We start from the raw sequence: 15,369 nt of genomic DNA, 5'->3' as shown, positions 1-15,369 counted from the left end.
ATCGAAAGCACCCTTGTGTGCAGGCCTTGGAGTAGGAGTCGCCAAAGGCTCTGAACCAAGTAAAAAGAACTTGTGTTAGCCTTGCTCTTTTCTTGCTTATTCTTTTTCCGCTGTGCTTACTATTTATGAAAATTTTTATCAATATTCACCCCCCCTCTATCAATTCTTCACGATCCAACAATTGGTATAAGAGCCTGGACTGCCAAAAGGTTTAACCGCCGACTGCGCACAAGAGCTATGGTCTAATTGAGCGATGTGAGTACAATATTGACCTCGAACAAAGAAAGTGAGGCTCCTATGTTTGGATCAAGAGGACCAGACACCAGGTAGGAAGTCCTAGTAGGTCGGGTGGACCGAGGGGCAGGAAGACCTGGTGGGTCGAGGATCGGACGTGGGAAGCCTGTGGTCCTTTGTTTGAGGGGGGGGGGGGGGATTGTTGGGGTTGCAAGGTTGCAAACATAGTCCTATATTGAAAACACATGGGAAAGATCATGGGTTTATAAGAGAAAAGATATCTCCATTTACATGAGGCCTTTTGGGGAGAGCCCAAGAGCAAAGCCATGAGGGTTTAGGCTCAAAGTGGGCAATATCATGCTATTATGGAGATATCTAAATTCCTTACGATCCTAAAATGTTCGGGGCGCCCTCAGTCCTTCGGGGTGCCCTCAGCCCTTCGGGGTGCCCTGGTTGTGACGTAGCCGAGCCAACCAGCGAACTCCACGTGGCACAACGACGTCGGGATGAAATTTTGCCTCCGGGCGCCCGGACCCAAGTTTTCCAGCAGACTCCTTCCTGCAAGAAAAACGTTAGTCTGAGGTAATTGTACCCTGCAACATAGATTGTTAACACAGTTTTATAGATAAGCAAAATAGTAATTAGACTCCGTCTCTCCGAGACTGGAATCTAGTCAAGATCTCGACTTAGAGTTCCGAAATGGTTCTTGTTGGTGCAATATCCTTTAGGTCAAGGTTGACTGAGTTGACCAAGCTTGGGTCTTGGTCATATTTTCGATGTTTGACAATACATGTAGACACATGGACAATGCAGGTGCAGGTGTTCATGTGGGGAGATTCTGATGAGGGATTGATCAGTGTGATTGAAGGAGAGTCAAGTAGGTCAAGAGTGACCGGATACCTGACTAGGAAGTCCTAACTGGTATGTTAGGCAGCAGAAGTGAAAGTCCTGGTGAGTGAAGCCAGGCAGAAGGAAAGCCCTAGTGAGTGAAGCTAGGCAGATTGGAAATCCTGGTGAGTGAAGCCAGGTGAAAGTCCTAGTGAGTGAAGCTAGGCAGAAGAAAATCCTAGTGAGTGAAGCTAGGCAGAAGGAAGTCCTGGTGAGTGAAGCCAGGCAGAAGGAAAACCCTAGTAAGTGAAGCTAGGCAGATTGGAAATCCTGGTGAGTGAAGCCAGGTGAAAGTCCTAGTGAGTGAAGCTAGGCAGAAGGAAATCCTGGTGAGTGAAGCCAGGTGAAAGTCCTGGTGAGTGAAACCAGGCAAGGGAAAATCCAGATGGATCAAGGATGATCAGACATCTGGTGGAAGTCCAAGTAGGACAAGAGAGTGACCGGATACTTGGCACGACGAGTAAAGTCCAAGTGGGTCAAAGGGATTGACCAGACACTTGGTGGGAAGTCCTAGCAGGTCAAAGGAGTGACCAGATGCTAGGCATGATGTATCAACATGTCAAGGTTGACCGGATGTTGGTTTGAGAGGCTTGGGACTTGGTTTTGGGCAAAAACCAAGTGTTGGATCGATCAGTGGATCGATCCAGGAGCTGGATCGATCAGTGGATCGATCCAGGCCTTTCCTAGCGAACAGAGAGCCTCTGGATCGATTCGTGGATCGATCCAGATGTCCAAATCGATCAGTGGATCGATTGGGACGCCATGGAATGGCCGGATCGATCCGTGGATCGATCCGTGGTTCGAGCATAAGCGCTCGATCGATCCGTGGATCGATCCAAAGCCTCCCGATCAATTGGGAATATTCGAATTGATCGGATCCGACCGCTGCGTCGATTTGAGCCGCAGCGTCGCTGGCGCAGATCTCTTCACTTGTTTTATCTCGATCTTCGCCAGCCTCCACAGCACTCTCAAAGCTCGTGATCGCCAGTTCTTGAAGGTTCTTGGAAGCTCTCCGAGTCAAGAGGCGGATCAAAGGCAAGAAGAGAAGCTAGGGTTAGGGTTTTCTGCATTCATTGTAAGCTTTGTGCTTGTATTTGGTTTCCCTTTCCTTCTTCTTGTACCGAGAGTCTTGTAGGGTTTCTCCGCCCTCGGTAGTTACCGAAAAGGAGTGTTTCATAGTGGAGGGTGCGTGCGTGGTGTGGATCCTTGGATTAGTCACCTCCTTTGGAGGTGGATACCAAGTAAAATCCTAGTGTTAGCGTGGTTGTATTTGTTTCTGTATTTTTTGCTGCATATTCTTGAAGAAACAAGCAACGCCGAGCAACGCCAAGCACCGAGCGAACGCGACGAGCTATTCACCCCCCTCTAGCTACTTTTGGTCCTAACAAGTGGTATCAGAGCTAGGCCGCTCTTCACCGGAATCATCGCCGGAAGGGTCAAGCATATCAAGAAAAGCTAGAGGGTGAAGAAGTTGGAGCAAATTCTTCAAGTTCAAGACTTTATCAAGCTAAACTTCAAGATGCAATTCCAAGATGGACTTGGATTTGACACAAGGGTGGCTCCACCATACACTTCCACGAGTTTCGATTCTTGGAAATCAAGAATCAAAAATTTTCTTATGATGGAGATAGAGCAATGGTTTGCTCTAATGGAAGGCTTCGAGGCTCCAAGAAATTCAAAGGGCAAAGTTCTCAAGAGGAGCAAGTGGAGCCAAGAGCAAGTCCAAAGGTGCGAGGCCAATGACAAAGTGACCAAGCTCTTGGTCAATTTATTGCCAAGCACCATCCTTTGCAAAATTGGAGAATTTGAAGATGCAAAGGAACTATGGAGCAAATTGGCCAAGCTTCATGAAGAGATCCCCTCCACTGAACAAGATCATGAAGAATCCAGAGAGGGTGACTCTTTGGAGCAAGACCAAGAGGAGGACTCCGAGGTTGAGAGATGCTCAACCTCCGAAGAAGAGGAAATCCAAGAAGCTTCATCCTCAAGGGAATGCAACGAAGGGAACAAGGAGGGAGCATACTCCTTGTTTCATATTCAAGATGATGAAGCCTCCACCTCTAGGATTGAGGGGGAACAATCCTTGGTGACGCCGGATCAAGAAGAAGAAGAAGCTTCTACATCCGGGTCGAGAGAAGGAAAGGAGGAAGAAGTTTCTACCTCCACAAGTCAAGAAAAATCAAATGGAGGAGAATCAAGGTCCGATCAAAAGGAAGCTTCTACCTCCAGATCCAAAGGAAAAGATGTCACCCCTACAAGTAAAGGTATAAATATTTCAATTAATAATAAAAATCATATTATATGCTTTGAATGTAGGGAACATGGACACTACAAGAGCAAGTGTCCTAAATTGGCCAAGAAAAAGGGCCAAGTGGCATTAAAGGGCAAGGAGAAGCCCAAGGAGACCAACCCCGGGACAAAGAATGGCAAGGAGCACATTGTGTGCTTCTCGTGTCAACAGAAAGGGCATTACCGAAGTCAATGCCCCAAGGGGAAGAAGATGGTCAAGGCTCAAGGAGGCACCAGTCAAGGGGGAGCCTCCAAGGTCAAGAAGAAGGTAACATTTATTGAGCCTACCCCTTTACATTATGGTAAAAAGCATGATAATTCAAATTTTTATCATTTTAATGCAATTTACCATAAGAATAGAAAGCATGAGGGCTTTAAGGAAAAGCATGTGGTCCTACATGCTAAAACCACTACACCTAAGGCTAGGAATGTAGGTAAAAGTCTATGCAAGAACTCTAAGGATTGTAGCTACAAGTCTAGAAACAAAAATGCTCATGGACTTAATGGAAAACCAAAAACTAAGGACTTAGTGATGGAAAATCAAATCTTGAGGTCAAGACTTGATAAAATGGAAAAGACCCTAAAAATGATGGAAAATATCCTATTAGGGCAAAATGAGCATAACCTAGGTTTAGGGGTACAAAAGCCATCCAATGGCCATAGAGGTTTGGGATACAAACCAAAGGCTAAGAAGGATGTGCCCTCTTACCATAGAGTTCCATATAGTTATGGAACAAATTCTAGGTCTAGTGGTCAAACCAAGAATACTAGGGAAGTCATCCCTAAGAGTATTTTTGCAATCAAAGTGACTAAGACTTCTAAGAAGTCTAAGAAAGTCACTAACAAGGCTACGAGGGAAGATATCCCTAGAGTTGACCTAGAAATTGTGGCTAAGGCTTCTAAGAAGCCTAACAAGGTCACTAGGAAGGTATCTAGAGAAGTTATCCCTAGTGAGTACCTAGAGTATCCAAGGAGCACCAATAGGTGTTGGGTTCCTAGGAGCATCTTCTCTACCCCATAGATGGGTTAGAGAGTGTCAACTCCGATTAGAAGGGTAGTTAACCCAACTTTGAGGAAATTGACACTCAAGGAGCTTTTTCAAGGTTTTTGTTAACCTTTGAAAATGAAATGGAACTAATATTTACTCCTTGAAAGAGTAAAATGTGCCTATTGGTGGAATAATTGATTTTATCTTAAAATGGCACAAATTGGAAATTCATAGAGAAATACCAAGTTGGGATTTTGGTATTCTCTTAAAATGTAAGGCAACCCAGGCCTTAATTTAAAAGTGCTGCTCTTGTGGAAAAATGAAATATGCCAACATTTGAGGAATATGCTTAATTTCAATTGGCATAAATTTATCAAGGGAATTAGAAATGCCAATTTAAGGTTTGGCATTGTCTTGAAGCAATTTAGGGCAATCTAGGTTTAAGTTGAAACTAGTGGTATTTTGAGTTAGCTAAGTGATTAAGGATACTTAGATAGATAATCTAGGTATAATTTATTTGTGCTAAATCTTGCCATGATTGTTTGCCCATCATATGCCATGACATCATGTCTATTTTTGCATTCATTGTTTTATTATGAAAAATCCAAAAATACCGTGTCATGACATTCATACATCATGTAGTTATAGGATATTTTCTTTTGAAAATTATCTCCTTTTTGATGTATGCCATAACATAATCATGCATTAAGTTTAATTCCTTGTACTTAAGGACAAATGACATTCAACAACACTTTTTAACAAGTGACATCCTAGGTGGATGTCTAATAACTCTAGAATGCCTAGATAGATATGCATGATCCCTAGATTAGGGCAAAATCAAAATCTTACATCTCACAAAGACTATAAGGTGACTTGTATGTATTTTTAGTGCACATTAGATACAAGTGAGATATTAGGAAGATGAACAATACTCAAGATGTTGATTTAGTGCATTCTTTTGAGTTTTAGGTTCATCAAAACACATAGTTATGTGTTTTTCCCATCATTGGGAAAGCTAATATACAAGTCATGTGCATTAAGCCCAAGGAATGTGATGGGATATTGGTTTTGAAAATTATTTTAAAAGACTTTTGGAAAACCTTGGTGAAGGCTATCTTTTGATAGTAATCACCATTGAATAGTTAGACACAAACTTGAAGAAAACGCTAAAGTTTTAGCATGTTTTCAAGTTTGTGTCAATATTTGAAAATATGAAGTATTTTCATAGAAAACTATTTTTCCATGATAAAGTATGCCCTAAATAATGTCTACATGAAATTTCATGATTTTTAGATTTTTGTAGAATTTTCTAGGGGTTTCTGAAGTTGGTTGAATTTGAAATTCAGCAACTATCAGAGCTCCAATCGATCCATGGATCGATTGGAGTGCCTGAATCGATCCGTGGATCGATCCAGAAGGCAATTCTCGCGAGCAGAAGCTCACTGGATCGATCAGCCGATTGATCCACACATCCTGAATCGATCAGTGGATCGATTCAAATAGGTTGAATCGATTGGAACCCAACTCCAATCGATCCTGGACGCTGATTTTGGCTGGGAAGGTCTGATTTCAGCACTCTAAACCTATTTTAGTCAATGTAACCATTCCTAACCCCTCAAAATACATTTGTATACATAAAAAGGGTATTTTCATGTTGAAAACAAGGATGGATTGGTTAACGAAGACTAAGTAGAAGTTTAGGTTGAGGTTGTTTCAAATATTGAACATTTAAACCTCAAAACTTCTAAAATTTGAGTTTCCTAAAGGTTTAGGAATTCCAAGTCATTGTTTGGTGCAATGATAGAAGTTACCACTATGTTTTTAGGGGGAGGGACTCTTTAAAGACATGAAAAATTATTTTTCATGAACCTTGGAAGGTGGTTAACCTTCTGTTAAGAACATGCTCAAGGTTGAGCGTTTGAACTTTAATGGGGAGTGGATATCCTCAAAGTTCAAGTGGGTTCTAGTGGATAATGCTCAAGGATGGGCATTTGCCTACATTGGGGGAGAATGTAAGGTTAAGGATAATGAAGGGTATGGGACCTTCATTATCGTGTTGACCACAACGAGTGAAGTTGTGAACAACGATGAGCAACTCTTCAGGGGGAGAGTTTTCAACAATGGGGCATTTGTTGAAGTGTGCCTAAAATTGAGGCATGGGTTGATGTGTGCTCAAAGATGGGTTGATGTGTGCCAATAGGGGGAGAATGTGTGGTTTAAGCTAGGCTTTCATTACCTATGGGGGAGCTCATAGGGGGAGAATGAAGGGAACCAACATTCATACTTTTGGCATGAATGGAGTTAAGGCTATGGGATTAGCTTAACTCAAAATGGTCCTAACTTAAAGGTATTGTCAAACATCAAAAAGGGGGAGATTGTTGGTGCAATATCCTTTAGGTTAAGGTTGACTGAGTTGACCAAGCTTGGGTCTTGGTCATAGTTTTGATGTTTGACAATACATGTAGACACATGGACAATGCAGGTGCAGGTGTTCATGTGGGGAGATTCTGATGAGGGATTGATCAGTGTGATTGAAGGAGAGTCAAGTAGGTCAAGAGTGATCGGATACCTGACTAGGAAGTCCTAACTGGTATGTTAGGCAGCAGAAGTGAAAGTCCTGGTGAGTGAAGCCAGGCAGAAGGAAAGCCCTAGTGAGTGAAGCTAGGCAGATTGGAAATCCTGGTGAGTGAAGCCAGGTGAAAGTCCTAGTGAGTGAAGCTAGGCAGAAGGAAATCCTAGTGAGTGAAGCTAGGCAGAAGGAAGTCCTGGTGAGTGAAGCCAGGCAGAAGGAAAGCCCTAGTAAGTGAAGCTAGGCAGATTGGAAATCCTGGTGAGTGAAGCCAGGTGAAAGTCCTAGTGAGTGAAGCTAGGCAGAAGGAAATCCTGGTGAGTGAAGCCAGGTGAAAGTCCTGGTGAGTGAAGCCAGGCAAGGGAAAATCCAGATGGATCAAGGATGATCAGACATCTGGTGGAAGTCCAAGTAGGACAAGAGAGTGACCGGATACTTGGCACGACGAGTAAAGTCCAAGTGGGTCAAAGGAATTGACCAGACACTTGGTGGGAAGTCCTAGCAGGTCAAAGGAGTGACCAGATGCTAGGCATGATGTATCAACAGGTCAAGGTTGACCGAATGTTGGTTTGAGAGGCTTGGGACTTGGTTTTGGGGCAAAAACCAAGTGCTGGATCGATCAGTGGATCGATCCAGCCTTTCGAGCAGAGAGCCTCGGATCGATTCGTGGATCGATCCAGATGTCCAAATCGATCGATGGATCGATTGGGACGCTGTTCGCGCGATAAGCACCGGATCGATCCGTGGATCGATCCGGAGGTTCCAATCGAGAATGCTCGGATCGATCCGTGGATCGATCCAAAGCCTCCGATCGATTGGGAATATTCGAATCGATCGGGATCCGACCGCTGGCGCTGGATAAAGCCGTTGGCGTGCAATTCTCTTCGCTTTTATCTCGATCTTCGCCTCCTCCACAGCACTCTCAAAGCTCGTGATCGCCAGTTCTTGAAGGTTCTTGGAAGCTCTCCGAGTCAAGAGGCGGATCAAAGGCAATAAGAGAAGCTAGGGTTAGGGTTTTCTGCATTCATTGTAAGCTTTGTGCTTGTATTTGGTTTCCCTTTCCTTCTTCTTGTACCGAGAGTCTTGTAGGGCTTCTTCTCCCTCGGTAGTTACCGAAAAGGAGTGTTTCATAGTGGAGAGTGCGTGCGTGGTGTGGATCCTTGGATTAGTCACCTCCTTTGGAGGTGGATACCAAGTAAAATCCTAGTGTTAGCGTGGTTGTATTTGTTTCTGTATTTTCCGCTGCATATTCTTGAAGAAACAAGCAACGCCGAGCAACACCAAGCACCGAGCGAACGCGACGAGCTATTCACCCCCCCTCTAGCTACTTTTGGTCCTAACAGTTCTAAGTCGGATCGGCGCCTAAGTTCCCTTCCCGGGAACGTGTCATCACAGTCACTTTCCTCCAGCGACTTACCTCAACTTACCTGCCAGACGTCCGGTCAGCCCTTCAACCCGTCTGGACTTCGTTCCAACTATCTGATCAACCCGTCGGCCTAGCTGGACTTCGTGCCAAATGTCCGGTCAGCCCGTCGACCCATTTGGACTTCGTGCTAGCTATCTGGTTAGCCCGTTGACTTAGCTGGGCTTTGTACCAAACATCCAGTCAACCCGTCGACCTGTCTGGACTTCTCTTGCACATTCGATCAGAGTGTTAGATCAACAACAAAACTAACTTAACCTATTTTGTCATTCATCAAAATCTGGTTTAGACCGTTAGTGCTAACCGCACCAACAATTAGAAAACCCACCACCATCACCATGATACACAAGGATTTCAACAAGCTTGTTACAACTACGGTGCATGAGATATTGCAGAAGCAACCATGGACAAACCCTTCACCTTCAAAGATATCTACATTGGATACCTCACGTTTCCAACTGAAGGCTGCTATGTCCTACTGAAGCACTTGGAACTCCAATCTTGACTCCCACTAGAACGTTAGTCAGACATGAGGAGCAGTCCCTTGAATCTTTGATGGGAGAGACACCTCCCTTAGACCTTCTCCGGAGTAAAGGGCCTTCCACTGGTGGAGTGAAGGACTCCACAGACATCCATTTTTCCAGGAGTGTCCTTGAAGATGAGTTGTCACATCATTTTCTACCACTGCAGTTTAGAGAATGCACGGGAACATCAAACCCAAAACATCATTTGTGTTGGTTTGAGAATGCCGCCTTATTACATCAGTATACTGATAGTGTCAAGTGTTGGGTCTTCCTAATGATGCTTTCCAGCTTAGCTCAGCAATGGTTTACCCAACTCTCGGCCTCCTCCATCAAGTCTTTCAAAGATTTCAAGGTCACCTTCTTACACCATTTTACCAACAATAAAAGGTAACATAAAACTCCACTCAACTTGTTTGCTCTGTGATAGAAGCCACAAGAAACCTTGAAGAAATATATTTAGCGGTTGAATCGAATGACACCGAACGCTCCTTCTACCACTTCAAAAGTACTGTGAATGCTTTCTCTCATGGGTTATTGGAAGAAGACTTCTTTTGGTTCTTGGTGAAGAAGCTTCCGATAGATTTTGATAACCTGTTTAGCTGAGCAGTTAAGTATATTAATGTGAAGGAAGCCCAATTCGTTGGAGGGAAAGAGGTTATTGTTCCGACCCCTACAATCACTCAGTTGGAGTGCAAAGCTTCCTCATCACCCTTGCAGAATATAGAGCCACGTACAAGCCATCATCATGCGTTGGCTCAAAGGGGAGAGAGAGTGGTATAGATCGTAGAAGCTGCCTCGACGCCGATCTCAAAGTTAGGCCTATGGCTTCCCGAGAAGATGGGTCGTTAGGGCTGTAAACAAGCCGAGGTGAGCTTTGGAGTGTTCAAGCTTGTTTAATAAGATAACCGAGCCAAGTTGAGCCGAGCTTATAATGAACCAAGCCTTTAAAATGATTGTTCAAGTTTGACTTGATTTATTTTTTATAAGCTTGAGTTTGTTTGAAACTTGGCTTAAGCTTGGCTTGTTTAGATGTTATCGAGCTCTCAATTCAAGCTTGGCTTGAGCTTGGTTCGAGCTTGGTTTGTTTAATGTTATCAAGCTCTCAATTCAAGCTTGTTTGAAACTTTTACTTATTTGATTGGTTATTGAGTTTAATAATTTAAACTTATTTGTTTATTTTATTTATTTATTTAGCATATTGATAAGAATTTTATTAATGAACATAGTTTGTAAATATTGTTCACGAACATTGTTCACGAATGTTATTTATGAACATTAATGAGCTGAACGTATATGTGTTCAAACTTGCTTGTTTAGTTTAACGAGTTGTTCAAGTTTGTTTATTTAATTGATCTTGTGTATATTGAATGAACATAAATAAGCTCTTACCAAGCCAAACACCAAGCTTGTTCACGAATTTTTGATTTATTTATAGCCCTTGGATCGTTCATCATTAGTCGAGCAGTCATTCTACCCATGAATGCAATCAGTACATTAGGGAGCTTCGTCAGACGGCTGAGTAACGTTCGCTAAATAGGAGATCAACTCCCCGCCCTTCTTGGCACTCTCCTTCTAGGGGTGCTCAGCAAGATGAGGCCCCTCGATAATCAAATCAGCGAGCTCATTCACCACCTAGCAAACCTTGAGAGTCTTCTCAATCCTATCGAGAGGCTTGTCGAGAGGAGACAAAGACAGTTCCTATGAGTGACGAATCATTAATATGATCTTCGGAGGCTCAATCAATGGAGATTCTAATCGGGCAAGGAAGGCCCATGGGCGACCGCTGGAGAGTTGCAAAATCAGCAATGGAAGGGGACGAGGAGAATGTTGCCTAATAGGCTTTGGGCCTCGAGATTTAGGAGTAGAAGCCCCTCATGAGGATGCCTTTGTGATCCACATCACTATTGCTAATTACGATGTGGCCAGGTTTTCATTAACACAGACAGTTGAATCAATATTATATTAAAAAAGGCCTTCGATCAAATGTGAATTATCATAAATGAATTTAACTCATTGCTACCTCCCTGTTTAGATTCACTAGACATGAAATGCAGCCACTCGATCAGATTAGCCTTGCACTATCCTTGGGGGAAGAACCCTTGTAACAAACTTGACGCACCTCCTTCATAATAGTTGATGCAACTTCTACCTCTAATGTCATCTTGAGGAGACTGACTTTGAGTTCATTCCAAGTTGTGATCTCCACCTTCCATCAAAAGGTGAAGTTCCCTGTGGAATATCAAGTGAGGTAAGATGAGACCAAGCAGCAGCTAGAAGATGTTTTGTAGAGATGGTCAGGACAGATTTGCGCAAAACTCGAAGGACACTGAGGGCCGAAGTGCAAGTTGTTCAAGACATCCCCATGCCTCGACTGACAAAAAGACCAAAGGAAGTATAAATTTGACTAGAACAACCAAATGGAACCACCTAGATTACTGTAGATCTTCATCCGAGACTGAAGCAAGAATTAATCACCTACCTCTATCGCAACCAAGATGTCTTCGCCTGGTCACCCTAGAAAGTCACCGATATATCCTCGACAATGATGGTGCACCAGTTTAACACGTTTCCAGATGCCAGGCCAATCAGACAAAAGAAAAGATACTTCAGGCCCAAGCAAAATAAAATAATCCGAGCTAAAATCACCAAATTATTAAAATCATGGCACATTCGGGAGGTTCAATTCGTGACTTGGTCGACAAACGTGGTGTTGGTACCCAAATCAGGAGGCAAATAATGGGTATGTGTGGACTTCTGAGACCTGGACAAGCTTTGCCCAAAAGATTGTTATCCCGTTTCCCACATTAATCAATTGATGAACTCAACTTTCGGGCCCGAGTTCATTTGTAAAATGGATGCATACTATGGCTTCCACTAAATTCCTTTGGCATAAGAAGACCAAGAAATATCAGTTTTGTTATCTCTGATGGGACTTTTTTGTTGGATTTTTCGGGTCACGAAAACCGCTTTTTTGCATCGCAGAAACCCCGAAACCCCCTAGCCATTGGATCCGTGCGAAGAAAAACTTTCGAAAATACGAGTACGAGTTTCAAACTTCGATCTACAGTAGATCTACAAAGGAAAAACATTTTATACCTTCGATGCGTGCCCTCGCAAATCCCGCTCGTCCAACGGTACGCCGGATCTCGTGATTGTCAATGTAAACAATCCTCTAGAAGTATCCACACGAACAAGATGTGTTCTCTAGCACACAAGGATGGAGAAGAGAGCACCACAAGTGTGCTAGCACTCTCTAGGGCTCTCGGGTAGGATTGGAAGAAGAAGAAAGGAAAAGAAGAGAACACACTCCTCTAAAATCTTTATGTGACTTTCACTAACCTTTCTTCTTGGATTAGATTCACTCTCCTTTCTTCTCCCTTGCTTGAAACCCACGACCAAGAGAAGAGAAGGAGCAAGAAGAGAGCTTAGGAGGAGGAAGATCACTTGAATGAGAGTTACATTTGCAAAATGAAACTCTTTTCATCTAATTAAGTGGTTTGTAACCTCCATGGGATACCAAGAGTCACAACTCTTGGTAACTCCCATGAGGTGGCACTTCACTTAAGTAACCATGATGATGTGGAGCATCATCATTGGTCCACTTAATGCCAACTCACCAATGAGGTGATATAAAGTCAAGTCAAACTTGACTCTTCATCTTCCTCTCAAGTTAAGTCAAACTTGACTTAATCTCTCTCATGGTTGATCTAATCCAACCATTTAATTCAAGCCAATTTAATATAATGAATCTAATTCATTTAATTAAATTGATTCAATGAGTCATAATCTAAATTAGACTCATTGAACACATGAATCAACTTGAGTCCAACTCAATTAGCCCAATTAGGATTACTCTTAATTCAATTTGATTCATCAAATGAATCTAATCCTCTTGGTTCATCATATGAACCTAATCTCCATCCACTTGTTCTTTGTGTGTGACCCAATAGGTTCTTGTAACGTTGGCAATGCCCTTACATACCCAGTAATCGCCTTTATAGTCCACCTAGTTACGGGTGACGTTTGACGAAATCAAAGTACATAACTCCTTATATAGGGAACCATGGTGACTTCAGGTCTAAGGACTAGTAGTCATACTAATAGCCACATGAGAAAGTATATGACACTCATATAACGATCCATGATACTTTCTCATGGCGGGTCATTCAGTATACATTCTCCAATGCATACCCATGTGTTAACTTGATATCTCTATATCCATGACTTGTGAGATCAAGTCATCGAGTTGACCTACATGCTAGTCTTATTGCATTAACATTGTCCCTGAATGTTAATACTCGACTAGGAATGATTAAGAGTAGTGTTCCCTATATCATCTCACTATCGGTTCAACTAACCGATTGATATAGGTGAGAACCTTCTACTCAAGGACTTTATTATATTTAGTTTATTTGGCACCAATACAAGTAAGTATAATAACCAAAAACCAAATGCCTTTATTTATATAGAATATGATACAACAAGTCCAAAATACAATCATCAAATGATTGGCTTTAGGGCTCTAGCTAACAATCTCCCACTAGCACTAGTGCCAATCAGTGTAGGCTCTAAGCCCCAATGACCTAGTGTGACCATCATGCTTCCTCTGTGCCAAAGCCTTGGTCAAGGGATCTGCGATGTTAGCCTCTGTAGGTACTCTGCAAATCTTCACATCTCCTCTCTCGATGATCTCTCGAATGAGATGGAAGCGCCGTAGTATGTGTTTGGTCCGCTGGTGTGAGCGAGGTTCCTTCGCCTGTGCTATAGCTCCATTGTTGTCACAATAGAGCTCAATGGGGTCAGCAATGCTAGGAACCACCCCAAGTTCAGTGATGAACTTGCGGATCCAAACTGCCTCCTTTGCTGCCTCTGATGCAGCAATGTACTCGGCTTCTGTTGTAGAATCAGCTACTGTGTCCTGCTTCGAACTCTTCCAGCTGACAGCACCACCATTAATGCAAAATACGAACCCTGATTGCGATCGGTAATCATCCTGATCGGTTTGGAAGCTAGCATCACTGTAACCCTTTACAGCTAGCTCATCATTGCCTCCATATATCAAGAAATATTCTTTTGTCCTTCTTAAGTACTTAAGAATATTCTTGACTGCTATCCAGTGACTTTCACCTGGATCTGACTGGTATCTACTCGTCATGCTCAAAGCATACGAGACATCAGGTCGAGTACATAGCATGACGTACATGATAGATCCTATGGCTGAAGCATAAGGGATCTGATCCATGCGGTCTCTCTCCTCTCTAGAAGAGGGACCTTGAGTCTTCGAAAGACTCACGCCATGTGACATCGATAGAAATCCCTTCTTGGAGTTCTGCATGGCAAACCGAAGGAGTACCTTGTCAATGTATGTACTCTGACTTAGGCCAAGCAACCTCTTAGATCTATCTCTATAGATCTGTATCCCTAGAATGCGGGATGCCTCACCTAAGTCCTTCATTGAGAAGTAACTCCCTAGCCAGGTCTTGACAGACTGAAGCATAGGGATGTCCTTCCCAATGAGTAGTATGTCATCCACATACAATATGAGGAAGACAACTATATCCCCTACAACCTTCTTGTAGACACAAGGCTCATCTTCATTCTTGATGAAACCAAACTGTTTGATTGCATCATCGAATCGAAGATTCCAACTCCAAGAAGCTTGCTTTAGTCCATAAATGGACCTATGCAGCTTGCATACTCTGCTAGTATGCTGTGGATCTACAAAACCCTCAGGTTGTGTCATGTACACATCCTCGAGTAGGTTTCCATTCAGAAACACGGTTTTGACATCCATCTGTCATATCTCATAGTCATGGTAGGCTGCAATAGCAAGCATGATCCGAATGGACTTAAACATCGCTACTGGAGAAAAGGTCTCATCATAGTAAATACCATGAATCTGCTTGAAACCTTTAGCTACCAAGCGACCCTTATAGATAAGTCCATCCATGTCAGTCTTTCTCTTAAAGACCCACTTGCACCCAATGGGTTTCACCCCTTCAGGTGGATCAACCAAAGTCCATACTTGGTTGGTGTACATGGATTCCATCTCGGATCTCATGGCTTCTAGCCATTTCTCGGAATCTGGTCTCATCACAGCTTCCTGATAGGTGGTAGGCTCATCCTCTATGAGCATAACGTCATCATGGTAAGACAAGAGAAATGAGTATCTCTCAGGCTGACGATGTACCCTATCAGACCTGCGAAGAGGTATGTCTACTTGAACTGGTTGTTGTTCCTCAACTCTTTGTGGAACATCATCATCCACAACACTTTGTGGTTCCAGTTTAATTTCCATCGAGGCATCAGTGCTATTGTTCGCATCTTGAACTTCTTCAAGATCGAACGCACTCCCACTAGTCTTTCTAGAAACAAAGTCCCTTTCTAGAAAAACCCCAGTCTTTGCCACAACTACCTTGTGCTGACTGGGAATGTAGAAGTAATATCCCTTAGT

Source organism: Zingiber officinale, chromosome 7A (assembly GCF_018446385.1).
Source record: "Zingiber officinale cultivar Zhangliang chromosome 7A, Zo_v1.1, whole genome shotgun sequence".
Lineage (NCBI taxonomy): Eukaryota > Viridiplantae > Streptophyta > Magnoliopsida > Zingiberales > Zingiberaceae > Zingiber > Zingiber officinale.
Note: the sequence above shows the minus strand (reverse complement) of the source record.